Source organism: Bombina bombina, chromosome 2 (genome assembly GCF_027579735.1).
Source record: "Bombina bombina isolate aBomBom1 chromosome 2, aBomBom1.pri, whole genome shotgun sequence".
Lineage (NCBI taxonomy): Eukaryota > Metazoa > Chordata > Amphibia > Anura > Bombinatoridae > Bombina > Bombina bombina.
In genome coordinates this window covers 149,478,227-149,492,079 of record NC_069500.1, presented here as the reverse complement: position 1 = coordinate 149,492,079, position 13,853 = coordinate 149,478,227, and positions in this window count along the sequence as shown.

Below are 13,853 nucleotides of genomic sequence, written 5' to 3'. Positions count from 1 at the left end.
CAATATGAGAATGAAGTAAAGATTAAAGTAATGCTTACCAATATGTCAACGCGTTTCTGCCCTCAAAAAAGGGCCTTTCTCAAGACTAGAATATTGGTAATCTGCTTTTTACATTTTTTATATATAGTCTTTTATTACTGATGCTTTTTATCATGGTTCATTAAATAATCTTCTTTTATCTCTCTGTGAGTATATTTATCCCTTGGCCTCTTGTTGGCGCTGTATTCACTTCTTACTACTTGTGTGATTATTTGATTAGGTTTATAATACTGTTTAGCAAATGTTTTTGTTCATTTTACTTAGCTTAATTATATATTCTTTGTTGTGTGATTATTTTATTAGGTTTATAATGCTGTTTAGCATTTAAACTCTTCATTTCATAGATTTAAAAATAATGAATTAGATGTTACTTGAGAGGGGTCTGGATCCTATCTCCCTCACTTCCCATTGACTTACATTATAAACTGGGTTTCAATTTACAACGGTTTCGATTTACAACCATTACTTCTGGAACCTAACCCCAGCGTAAACTGAGGGCTACCTGTATTATAAATAAAATTCTAAATAAAGTCATATCTTTTAATACTCTTAGGCAGCAAATCCAACACAAACTCAAGCCACTGGTATAGCTATGTGAGCTCTGTATTTAATTAACGTTTGCAGAGACCGTGCTAAATATTTTTATCTTATAAACCATGTAGCCAATTATGCACAAGCATGGTTTGTTGCCTGAAAAAAATATGTTAATAAACACTGCAAGCTAGATCTGCCACTAGTCAGTAGGAGAAGCGGCAAAGGGTCACAAATACAAGTAAGAAAGATCTCATTCACAACTCCCAGCTTAAATTTATATTTAGCAATCACCTACTAAGGACAGGAGTTTGAGAGCCCTTATTAAAAAATGGGGAGTACCCTTACTAAACATGGAGGAATTTTCCCCTTTCAGATAAGAGGTCACTTGTCTCTCTTGCACAAACAGGTGTATACATACGGACTGTATTAGATAACCTCCTCCCTCTTGCTAAACAACAGTTTCACTGCTGATTTAGGTTATTGTAATTTTTTACCGTAATTACCTCCATCTTGGATGTGTGTGCAATGCTGTTTTGTAAAAATAAAAAAATTATAAAGAACTAAAGCAAAAAATATTTCCGATTCTAGCCTTTTTCTTTACAAGGGACCTTTAATTATCGACATGTATGTCCATACACCATACTAGTTCCTTGTAGCTCTATGAAAATACAAACTAAATTACATAAGATCTATATAAGCATTTCTTAATAACCCATTTAGGCATACTATTATGCTGTCAGGGTGCCAGGAATCAGACTGAGACGAGAAGTGCAAAAATAATCACACCTTTATTAATAGCAAAAATTAATAAAAAGTCCACAAGTCAAATAACAAGCCAGGAATCAAAACCAGAGCTGGTAGTCAGACGAGCATTGAAAGGTTCCTTTTCTTGCTAACCAATTAGACTTACTCTTTCTGGGTTTGCTAGCAACTCAATTTGGTGCCATCTTGTTTCCCAAAGTAGGAGCCCTCCTTGGCACAAACTTAATGTTCTTAATTAATGGGCACAAGATTTCATCACCCTTCAGAAAGAAAAGGTTGCGTTTTGAAATATTACAGACCTCAATATACTGTAAAGAGTATTCTGTAGAGAATACTAATGATTGTGTATAATTGTCCTTATTCTTCCTAGATTGTTGTCTGGCAGTCACTAAAGGCACTTCCCTAACCTCATTGAGACTCTTATCCAAAGAAGCATTATCATATCCCCTGGCTAAAAGTCTTTTCTTAAGACACAAAGCTTGTTGCTCAAATAGTGTGTCACTCGAGGCATTTCTACGGAGCCTCAAAAATTGGCTCTTAGGGATTTCCTTTATTAAGTGCCTTGGGTGACACAAGCTGGCATGCAGAATAGTTGAAAATATTGAATGGCAAGATGGCATGGCTTGGGTGGTGGTAGATGTGGTTTCACTTTACTCAAATATCCCACATCGATTGGGGATAAAGGCAATCACATTTTTTCTGCACCAAAGAACCCAATATTCTGATGTCTTTCGAATGTATGTCTGTGATTGTGTCGAGTTCCTACTATCCCATAACTTTTTTATGTTTGATGACCAATACTATGTGCAAGTTTGTGGAACGGCAATGGGGGCAAAGTTTGCCCCTTCATTTGCAAATTTGTTTATGGGGTGGTGGGAGCTCGACACAATTTACAGCGCAAACAATCCATTCAGGGAGAATATACTATTGTTTATGAGATACATTGACGATCTCATATTCATAGTTAATGGTGACTTTTCTTTCGACTCTTTTTTGAGCTATATTAACAGGAATGATCTTGGTCTGGGGTTCACGGGCTGCATGCATTCTACAGATGCCCAATACTTGGATCTTAATTTAAAGGGGTGTATTCAGAGTAATTCTATTATTACAGACACATACAGAAAATCCTCTGCGGGCAACACTATTCTGCATGCCAACTCGTGTCACCCAAGGCACTTAATAAAGGCAATCCCTAAGAGCCAATTTTTGAGGCTCCGTAGAAATGCCTCGAGTGACACACTATTTGAGCAACAAGCTTTGTGTCTTAAGAAAAGACTTTTAGCCAGGGGATATGATAATGCTTCTTTGGATAAGAGTCTCAATGAGGTTTGGGAAGTGCCTTTAGTGACTGCCAGACAACAATCTAGGAAGAATAAGGACAATTATGCACAATCATTAGTATTCTCTACAGAATACTCTTTACAGTATATTGAGGTCTGTAATATTTTAAAACGCAATCTTTTCTTTCTGAAGGGTGATGAAATCTTGTGCCCATTAATTAAGAACATTAAGTTTGTGCCAAGGAGGGCTCCTACTTTGGGAAACAAGTTGGCACCAAGTTTAGTTGCTAGCAAACCCAGAAAGAGTAAGTCTAATTGGTTAGCAAGAAAAGGAACCTTTCAATGTTTGACATCCAATTGTGGCTCTTGTGAGTTTATCTCTAGAGGAGATTAATTTGGGAGTACCTCAACAGGTCTTACCTACAATATGAGTCACTATACTAACTGTTCATCCACTTTTGTGGTATATTTATTGGAGTGTAATCTCTGTAAGGCACAATACGTAGGTCAGACCACACGCACGCTGAGAACTAGGGTAGGTGAACATAAGCGTGATGTGAAGAATTATGTAAAAACATCTAGTGTAGCTAACCATTTTAATGGATTTCACTTCACTAATATTGCAAACTTTGGTGTGAAGGTAATTGATCTTGTAATTGTGCCACCTAGAGGTGGAAAAAAGAGCAAGATTCTTACAAAAAAAGAGTTTTACTGGATTTTACTGGATTTTTATACTGAATACCAGAGAACGGTTTAAATAAAGAGTGGGATGTAAGTCTCTTTGTAGATTAGATCCCTCATATTAGAGTATATCTCTGTATCTAATATAATGCATCTATTGATCATGCTTTACTGTGGGAGTTCTCTGGTACTCATGACACATTAATATACCAGTATAGCTGTTTAAAGCACAGTAAGACCATATTTGGTTGTGGAGGTATTCAACCTGTTAGGTAAATCTTAAGGTGGATACTTGTTGAGTCTTTGGGACATGTTAAATTTTCATTATTTTAATTCTAAGATACCATAGGATTTTTTCTTTGTTATGGAGGTTCACGCTTCACACACATATTTATATATTTTTGGATAAACAGATAAACAATGGTATATTTTGAGTGTCTTTTGGAATTTTATCCATTTTGTGTTTGTGTTGCTTGAAATCAAATATAATAGTGCTTAAATCTGTTAGCCATTCATTTGTTATCCTCTAACCATGTATTGTATTGTGACAACAGGATTGTGTTGCTTCTCTTTTTATACATCTAAAGTAATGAATTGTACCACTTAGCGGTTTTTATTATATTTATTTTTAAGTTTTTAAGTTTCATTTCATTATTATTTATTTGTCAGTTGTTTGTCCTTATATGTCACCTAATTGTTATTTAATCTTAATCTTTGTATTGACAAGGGTTAGATTAGTATTTTTCCTATAACATGTTTTTCCCTTGTTTTTAATTAATGGTTAATATCAATATGTGTCCCTCATCTCTACCGGTTTATGTGCTTGTCACTGTGATTGGGGAGTGGAGGTATATATTTTGATGGTACACACTCACCTGTTAACCTATGACTAAGTGGCGCACGGCACGAAACGCATAAGGCCACGCCCCCTTTCCCCCTCCATTGCACTCGTGTGTTTGTATTACCTGTATTTTTTCCTGCTGGATTAAACGTCCATTTTTTTTGCAAATATATCAAGTGTGCTGCCTTGTCTAATTTCCTGGATTATTTGGGGATTGCTTGGTCTCCTATTACCCTGTGCCTGCACCTTTCGATCATCCAAGTCTCGATACGGAGTTTGTTTGCCCTGGTGCGAACAGACTGTACAGCTGTCTTCTATGTTGCCTTGCCTGCAGCTACGCCGCTACCCTTCTTTGTGCTTGAGCTTTTTATACTCTAATTGGTATCATATTCACATCCTGAAAAATAATAGTTTATCAAAATATTGCACATAAAATATTGATCTCTATTAGGATGGTAAAATAATTCTACTTTTATCATGGAGTTGCAATTACTACCAATGTTCCTTCTATTGTGTGTGGTTACATGGTCACCCACCTTATATCTCGGTGTAACAGAGATATAAGCAGCATATCAGGCCACGCAACACCAGAGGGATGTGACACACCAGGCACCTCTCATGCTTCATGCCTAAACGCTCACTCACAGAGCACAGCGTCCCCGGGTCTGCAGTATCTACAGCCCTGACACCATTTGCTGAGACACCGGGCAGTGTGTGATGCATTGAGGACGAAGAGGATTATACTAAGTGGCACATGAGTTCTCTGCAGTCTGTTTTTAAAACTGGTTATACTAGACGTGGTTTTAGCATATGGGGGTTGAACTATTGAGTATCTGCAGGAAGCAGCTGTTACAGAACAAAGCTTCACCTGATAAAAGAGTGTCATAAAAGGCACTTGGTTTGAAGAGTGAATTCTGTTCCTGCTGCAGTGAGGCGTACTGTACCTTTAAGGAGGCCTAGAAGGTCAATTAGGCCCTAATTGTAGTAGTCTTTATAAGCTCTGTGTTTTCGGCATGAGGTTGCTTGTGTATTGAGTTATTGCCTCTTACCCTAGCAGTTTATTATTTGGATATAGTGGTTTGACTTCTGCTGCCCCTGACCATGCTTTTGCATTTACCTTTTGTTTTGGACATATTTGGTATATGAATTTAGCTTGTTTGTGGACTCTGCATTTGTTTTTGTTTTTTTATTGAGACAAATAAAACCACTGAAACATAGGATAAGACGAATGACATTTACATATGGCATATACATACAGCACAAGCTGATTGTTAACAAGAGTAGGTAGAAGACACTACGTAATAGAGCCGGTCAGGGATATCTGTGCTTTATTGTTTCGAGAAGTGTGGATCAGTGGTCTATTGGGTAGGTCTATGGGGTCTCTTTTTAAAAAAAAACGTTTGATAGAGTATGAGGAATCAATGAGTAGCTATATCTGTCGTGCATAGTAGTGTGGGTAATCTTCCTAATAGACCCATAAAATCAGAGGGGAAAATGTGTGAATTCGACGTGGATACTTGAAGACTTGACCCAGGAAAGGGTAGGGAAGGAGGGGTAGGGAAGAGGGTAGGGAGGGAGAGGAGAGAGGAAAAAAAAGAGGGAAAATTGCCACCTCCTCCCCACTCACTGAGGGAGAGGATGAACGGAGAAATTAGGAGAGAGAAGATACAGTGCAGTAGAAAGAAGAGTTATTTTGGGGGGTTAGTGTTGGAAGTCGCTCCCCATCTCGGGAACTCAGAGAGCCAGGGGGACCAAATCTCATAAAAGAGGTCTACTTTGTCTAGGACCTTGTATGAATATTGTTCCATTTGCCCAATGTATTGGGTAATGGATAAGACTTGAGAGAGAGGCGGTGGTCTCTCTTCCTTCCATGATCTTGCGATGGCTAACTTAGTGGCCATAGAGATGTAGATTGTGAGAGCTTCGTTAGGAGAGTTGAGGTTGGACATCGTCATGTGGATAAGGGAAACTTCTGGGATGTATAGGGGAGTGATACCAAGTGTGTGTAGGAGAGCGTAAACTTTCTTCCAAAGTGGTTGAACCACGGGCAGGATCACCAGATGTGTAATGCTGTACCTGTGAATCCGCATTTCCTCCAGCACTCAGGTGTGTGTGTATTGTAAATTTTGTGTAATGTAACTAGTACAAGGTGCCATCCAACTAGTATTTTATAGTTTAGTTCCCACAAAGTGGCACAGTGTAATAGTTTTTTTGTTACCATATCCGAGTGTGCCAAGTGTTAGTGTCAGCATTAAAGTTCAGCTCCCTCTCCTATGCGCAGTGCTGCAAAATTTTAAGTGGGGGGTGTGAGTTAATGAGGAGGTTGTAATGAAAGGAGAGGAGGTGTTTAATATTGTAAGATTGTTTCCAGGCATTTTCCCAGGGTGACAATGGCCTGAGCGACCTTTTAGGATATCCCCATGTACGTAATCGTGTGCTCAAGCGATATGCCTCGAATCTGAGACTTGGGGGGATTTGAAATTTTGTACATAAATCAGGATGAGAAAGCCATGTGTTATTGTCATAGAAATCTGTCACTAGAAGTATCTGTCGCTGATGCCATGTCTAGGGGTGGGAGTCGGGTAGACAAAACTGTGGAGAGTTAGTGCAGGTGATGGATGAGGGGATATGACTGGATTATGTCTTATTTGATCCCAAAACTGAAAGGCATGTTTAAATATTGGGTGCATGCTACTCGGGTCTCACCTGTGATGGGCAGGGATCCACAGAAGGTCTGAGGGAGCTATAGTAGGGGGCAGCAGTGAAGACTCTAGAGCCAGCCTGGATACCGTTTGGCATTGTTCCATCCTAATAGGTGTGAGAGTCTGGTAGCGTTATAATATGTGATTAGATTTGGCAAGGCAAGGCCACACTGTGCGACAGGTCTTTCGAGAGTTCGTCCAGAGGTTCTAGGTCTCCTGTCTTTCCACACGTAGGTGGTGATAAGACTCTGCAGTCTGTTTAAGATGGGTCTAGGAACATTGTATGGTATGGATCTGAATAGATATGATATCTTGGGGAGAAAGGACATCTTAATCGCTGTAATACGCCCTGTCCAGGAAATTTCTCTAAATTCCCATGTTTGGAGAAGTTTCTTGAGTTCTGGGAGTCTGTATAGTTGTGTGTGACCGTAGTGGAGGGGTCTGGGCTAAGGGATACTCCCAGTATTTTGATGGAGGACGTGTTCCACTGAAATTGGTATGTTCTCTGCAAGAAGGTAAGATCTCTGGGTGGTATGTTTATGGGGAGGGCCTCTGTTTTTGTGATATTGAGCTTATAGAAACTCAAGCTACTAAAGGTCTTGAGGATTGTGAAAACTGCAGGTAAGGACTCTTTGTGTCAGAAAAAGGGTGATGTTGTCTGCATATAAGGAGATTTTGTGGGACGAGTCCCAACCAAGAGGCCCTGGGTTCGAGGGTCGTTTCTAATACATTGGGCTAGGGGTTTGATGGCCAAGGCGAATAAGAGGGGTGACAGGGGGCACCCCTGCCTGGTGCCATTGGCTATACTAAATGGGGAATACTGGAATCCGACTCCTCGTATTCTAGCTGAGTGTAACATACCTCAGCCTCTTTTTAAGCCTTCTCAGGTCTAATGTGCTTTGAATTAACTTTGAAGTTGGGATCCTGAACAACAGAGGTCTGTGACTGTTTCCTGCATGAATTTACCAACTATTTCAAGCTACATCATTTTCTATTACCAATGCTTAAAATCATCAAATCGCAATTATCCAAATAATTTCATTCTGTTTCCTGGACTCTGCTAATTAACAAGCTCTGAACTTTATTATAAATCACAAGTATGTTTTTGGTTATCATCACTCTCTAATTACAACAACAGCATCTTACTCAGAACTTTATAACTATTTCTCTGCTACAAGTTGTCATTGCTGAAATATCCTGCTGCAAATATGTTAACATATTCAGAACTCTGCATCTATGTGTTCAGTTAAAAGCTTTCATGTGATTCTCCAATATATGCACAAACAGTAATTAATGCCTAAACTTGCAGCTTGTTTATTACCTGTGTTTAATACTGACATGCAGCTTTATATAATATTATGTACTGTGAACCTGCAACAAACCTTAGTTTGCATCTAAGTGTCAATCTTTTACCAGTTTACTCTGAAGCCTGAACATTCCACATTGCTATATTTTCCACTCATTGAATCCTGCAGCTACTCCTATTAACTAACTATAAGTCACAGTGAAGCCAGATTATATTGTATACAAATGTTGCACTCTCCATTTTTTCTACAATAACTTCTAGCAACTATGAATCACAGAATATCATCTATCCACGTCCAGGATACTCTTCCCCGGGTCAGGGGTCGGTGTCTTCAAATCCCTACCACTCCCCCGAGGGTCTGTGTCCTGAGCACATGTACACCGGATCATGACAGAAAGTTAATGCCTAAAAAAGGGACCCGCAGTGGTAGTGGATACACCGACCCTCAAAGGAAAATAAAAAATTGCAACATATCTCAGACCCACGCTATCCCTAAAGATAGATTTTCATACTTTTAAAAATTTAAAGACACAGTATTCCTATTCTAGACTATCCTCTACTCATGTTCGTGGTTACCATTTTGGTGAAACTGATCCTGAATCTAACTATGAAAATGAAGAGGATTTAACCATAGCTTCAGCAGAAAAAATTCAGATCTTTAAAGATTTAAAGAGACAGAACCACTTTTCTAAAATGTCATCTGTTCCTCATGTTTGTGATTACCATTTTGGTGAAACTGATTCTGAATCTGACTATGAAAATGAAGAGAATGTATCCATCAATTCAGCAGAAAAAATTCAGATCTTTAAAGATTTAAAGAGACAGAACCACTTTTCTAGAATTTCATCTGTTCCCCATGTTCGTGATTTCCATTTTTGGTGAAACTGATTCTGAGTGTGACTATGTAACTGAAGAGGATGCTTTCATAGATTCAGCAGATAAAATTCAGACCTTTAAAGATTTAAAGAGACAGGACTACTGTTCCAGAATACCATCTACTTTTCCTGTTTGTGATTCCTATCCTGGTGATACTGATTCTGAGTCTGAATATGTCAACAAGGAGGATGACTTCACAGATCCAGCTGAACTGGCATTAGACTGGTATGAGCGCAACTTTAATTCGCCACAAACTCAGACAAAACCTCAACCTATTGGCTATAATGACATCCTTGGTTGTTATATTTACAATATGGGTGATACAGACAGCATCATGAAACCTCTCATGGAAATACTGATCTTCCTATTTCTGATATTCCCATGGATTCATTAGATTGGACAGATTCAGAGCCGGAAGAAAAGACATCTGGTTTACAGACTGCTGTTTGGAGAAAAGGTCCCCTCAACTACTATGCTGATTTATTACATCAGAATTATGCATCCAGTGATGAAGAAGATTTCTGTTCTCAACCTTACTACAAGCCACAATGGCAGCAACCTAAGAAGCCTCATACTGGGAAGAAATATCAGTTATCTAAGCTCTCTAAGAAAAAAAAGAAGAAGAAAGTATTTCTGCCTACAGAAAATCAGAAGTGCAAAGAGGAAACTCAGCCTGAATCTCCTGTTTCAGTTTCTGTTGTGCCAGACCCTCTCTTGCCTCATGACACTGTCAACACTAAGCTGGATGTTGTCTCTAGTCACCTTCAGTCTGTTCTTAAAGCATCTAATGGTATCTCTTCTCAGACTCTACAACAACTACAAAAACTGTTTCCAACTATTGATTTCTTGCATCCCACTCATGCTGCCTCAATGTCTATAAATCCTGTGCTAGAAACAAAAGATAATTTTGTTCCAGATATACAATCTAACAGTTTACCAGAGATAGTCCCTGGAGAATTTAGCTCTGATATTCAAACTCAAATAAGTATGCCTTCTGAACCCCAGACAACTTCTCAGTCAGAATCTTGTGTCACAATTCCTCCGCATCTACCTGAGTGTGTCATATTTTAGTGCATTTCACCTTCTCAAAATTCTTCTGTTACTGCATTTAAGAAATTGTTTCCCTTGGGAGATACTTTACACCAACGTACATTTTCTACTACATCAGTTTCCTGTACAAGAATTCCTGATACTGAATCCTGTGCGGACAACATTGAACCAAGTTCGCAAGTGGACATTCTTGACCCTGAAACTTGTACAAAAGTTCTTCAAGAAGATTCCCCAGTGGCCAATCCTGTCCCTGTTTTCCATGATGATACCACCCCCAAGGCAGAACATACAGTGATCTGAGATGTCATCGCAGAAAATGCAGCATGTCTGCAGAAAGAATGGGACACCTGCATGAACTGTCAGCGATTTAACTTTGCAGCACTGATCCACATTAGGCCGTTCTTTTCAAACAGAGATGGGCTCTGGCTGCATTGTGTACATTTTTCTTAACAGTGCATTCAGAGCAAAGTGCTGTTTGAAGTGAACAGTCAAATATGCAGTAGAGCTGCAAAGCAGCAGTGTATTGATTGTTGACATTAGGATGAGTAATGCACCTTTTTTAATTCTACACTTCTATGTTAGCCAAAGAGAAAAAGGAAACAAATTTATTCAAGGGACATTTTATAAAAAAAATTTTTGTCTGCAGCTAATTTGCAATGCAATTTTCAACTACTGCACTATATTATAAAACTTTAAAAATGGCTTTATTCTCCAGTTAACCAACACATTGCAATTGTACTGGTGCTTTAGTGTAACTGCCTAATTTACAATTGAATTTTATTTAAAAATGACCCGCAGAAACATTTTCACTAATAAAATCTCATCGCAGAAAGTGAAAAAATGTTCTGCCTCTGGGGATACCACTAAACCTGGCATCAAGGTGGACTCTCCTGTTTTTGACCCTGGTATGGGTATTCCTTTGTTTAACCGAGAAATGGGTGTAATAATACTTGATCCTGAAGATAGCCATGCCCTCTGCTCAGAAGCGAGTATGGTTCTTGGCTCTAAAGTGGGTCTTGTAAATTCTTCGTTTGTGAACCCTGAAGAAAGCCTCGCCCTCTGCTCAGAAGAGAGTATGGTTCCTGGCTCTAAAGTGGGTTCTTTTTCTATAGTTGAACCTTGCCCTGGCATGGGCATTCCTTCACCCGATCCTACGGAGGATATTCCTGAACCTTGCCCAGATGTGGGTATTCCTGAACCTTGCCCTGGTGAGGGCATTCCTTCACTTGGTCCTATTGAGGATATTCCTGTACCTTGCCCTGATGTGGGCATTCATATACCTGTTCCTAGTGAAGACACTCTTGATTCCGAATCCAGTAAGGAGACATTTTATATTGAATCAGAAGATGGCATGAACTGGACAAATCTTGCACTCTATACTCCTATCTCCTACTTCGAAGAAAGCCCTGCTATTGGGTTAGAAGTGCCTATAGCTTTTTCTTTTGGAGTATATCTAATCCTCAGACAAGAGGTTAATTCTGAGGATACTCAAATCTCTGACACAATGGTGGATAATCTGGTTATCAATCCAGAATGCTGCATCTCTATTTCTGATGTTGAGGAAAGCCTATTCATATGTCTAGGACTGGGCGCCTTTTCATTGGCTGTGTACATGGTCATCTATTATGAAGAACATCCGCCTATCAACCCTCAGGATGATTCTGTGGTAGGAAGCTCATTGTATGTTACGTTCATGCATTCTCACGATGACTACAAGAAAGATGATTTCAAGTTTTGCTCTCATCATTATCAAGATCTTTTGATACCTGAATTCCATGGCCTTTGCTTCGTCATTCAACTTTTTCAAGAGATTTCCAATCCTCCTTTCTTGATTTCCAATTGGACTCACTACCTCCATACACCTACTACCGGTTCTCCATATCATTTTTGTTCTCTCTCCTTTTGGATTGTGTTGGGCGCCCGGAGGTCGCCTTTAAGGAGGGGGATCTGTAACATACCTCAGCCTCTTTTTAAGCCTTCTTAGGTCTAATGTGCTTTGCCTGGTGCCATTGGCTATACTAAATGGGGAATACTGGAATCCGACTCCTCGTATTCTAGCTGAGTGTAACATACCTCAGCCTCTTTTTAAGCCTTCTCAGGTCTAATGTGCTTTGCATTAACTTTGAAGTTGTGATCCTGAACAACAGAGGTCTGTGACTGTTTCCTGCATGAATTTACCAACTATTTCAAGCTACAGCATTTTCTATTACCAATGCTTAAAATCATCAAATCGCAAGTATCCAAATAATTTCATTCTGTTTCCTGGACTCTGCTACTTAACAAACTCTGAACTTTATTATAAATCACAAGTATGCTTTTGGTTATCATCACTCTCTAATTACAACAACAGCATCTTACTCAGAACTTTATAACTATTTCTCTGCTACAAGTTGTCATTGCTGAAATATCCTGCTGCAAATATGTTAACATATTCAGAACTCTGCATCTATGTGTTCAGTTAAAATCTTTCATGTGATTCTCCAATATATGCACAAACAGTAATTAATGCCTAAACTTGCAGCTTGTTTATCACCTGTGCTTAATACTGACATACAGCTTTATATAATATTATGTACTGTGAACCTGCAACAAACCTTAGTTTGCATCTAAGTGTCAATCTTTTATCAGTTTACTCTGAAGCCTGAACATTCCACATTGCTATATTTTCCACTCATTGAATCCTGCAGCTACTCCTATTAACTAACTATAAGTCACAGTGAAGCCAGATTATATTGTATACAAATGTTGCACTATCCATTTTTTCTACAAGAACTTCTAGCAACTATGAATCACAGAATATCATCTATCCACGTCCAGGATACTCTTCCCCGGGTCAGGGGTCGGTGTCTTCAAATTCCTACCACTGCCCCGAGGGTCTGTGTCCTGAGTGCATGTACACCGGATCATGACACTGAGGGACATGTGTAGAGGGCTCTTACTGCTAGTATGAAGGTATTAGGTATCTGGAGGGTCTTCATAATTTCCCAAAGATATTCCCATCTGACCCTGTCAAACACCTTTTCGGCGTCTAACGACAGGGCCAGAAGGGGAGCCTCACTCTTGGACGCAATGCTGAGAAGATCAAGTATCCGTCTGGTCGTGTCAGGGCCTTCCCTATATGGGACAAAACCTACCTGGTCATTAACTATCAAGGAGGGGATGACTCTCGAGAATCTGCTGGCTAAGAGTTTAGCATAGATCTTGGTGTCCAGATTAAGAAGCAAAATTAGACGATAACTGCCACAGTGGTCTGGGGGTTTACCTGGTTTTAGAATTGTGACCACAATAGCCTCTATGAATGCTGCACTGAAGGAGCCTCTGATCATTACCTCTTGACACAGTCTGCAGAGAATAGGAGTTAAGAGGTCGTGAAAAGCTTTATAGAATCTAGCTGTGAAGCCATCAGGGCCGGGTGATTTCCCTAATTTCATGAATTGAATGACCTTTCAGATTTCTTCTGCAGTTACTGGGGCTGTTAATTTGATTTTATGTTGTGGTTTGACCGTCATCATATAGAATGAGAAAGTATTTTATCTTAATTTGTAGTTCAGCTTTGAGAGAGGGGTCTGTAGTAGTCCAGTCTTGTAATCACCATAAAGGAGGAGAAGTGGATGTTAGGTGGGGACCGAGTCGCAGATGTAAGGCATCATAGTCGGACCAGGAGATGGGGGTGATTTTGATGTAAGAAATATTGTCTAAGAGTTTAGTGCTAGTGAAGAAATAGTCAATGTGGGTGTGTGACTTGTGTGGGGAAGAATAGAATGTGTAATCTCTCTCTT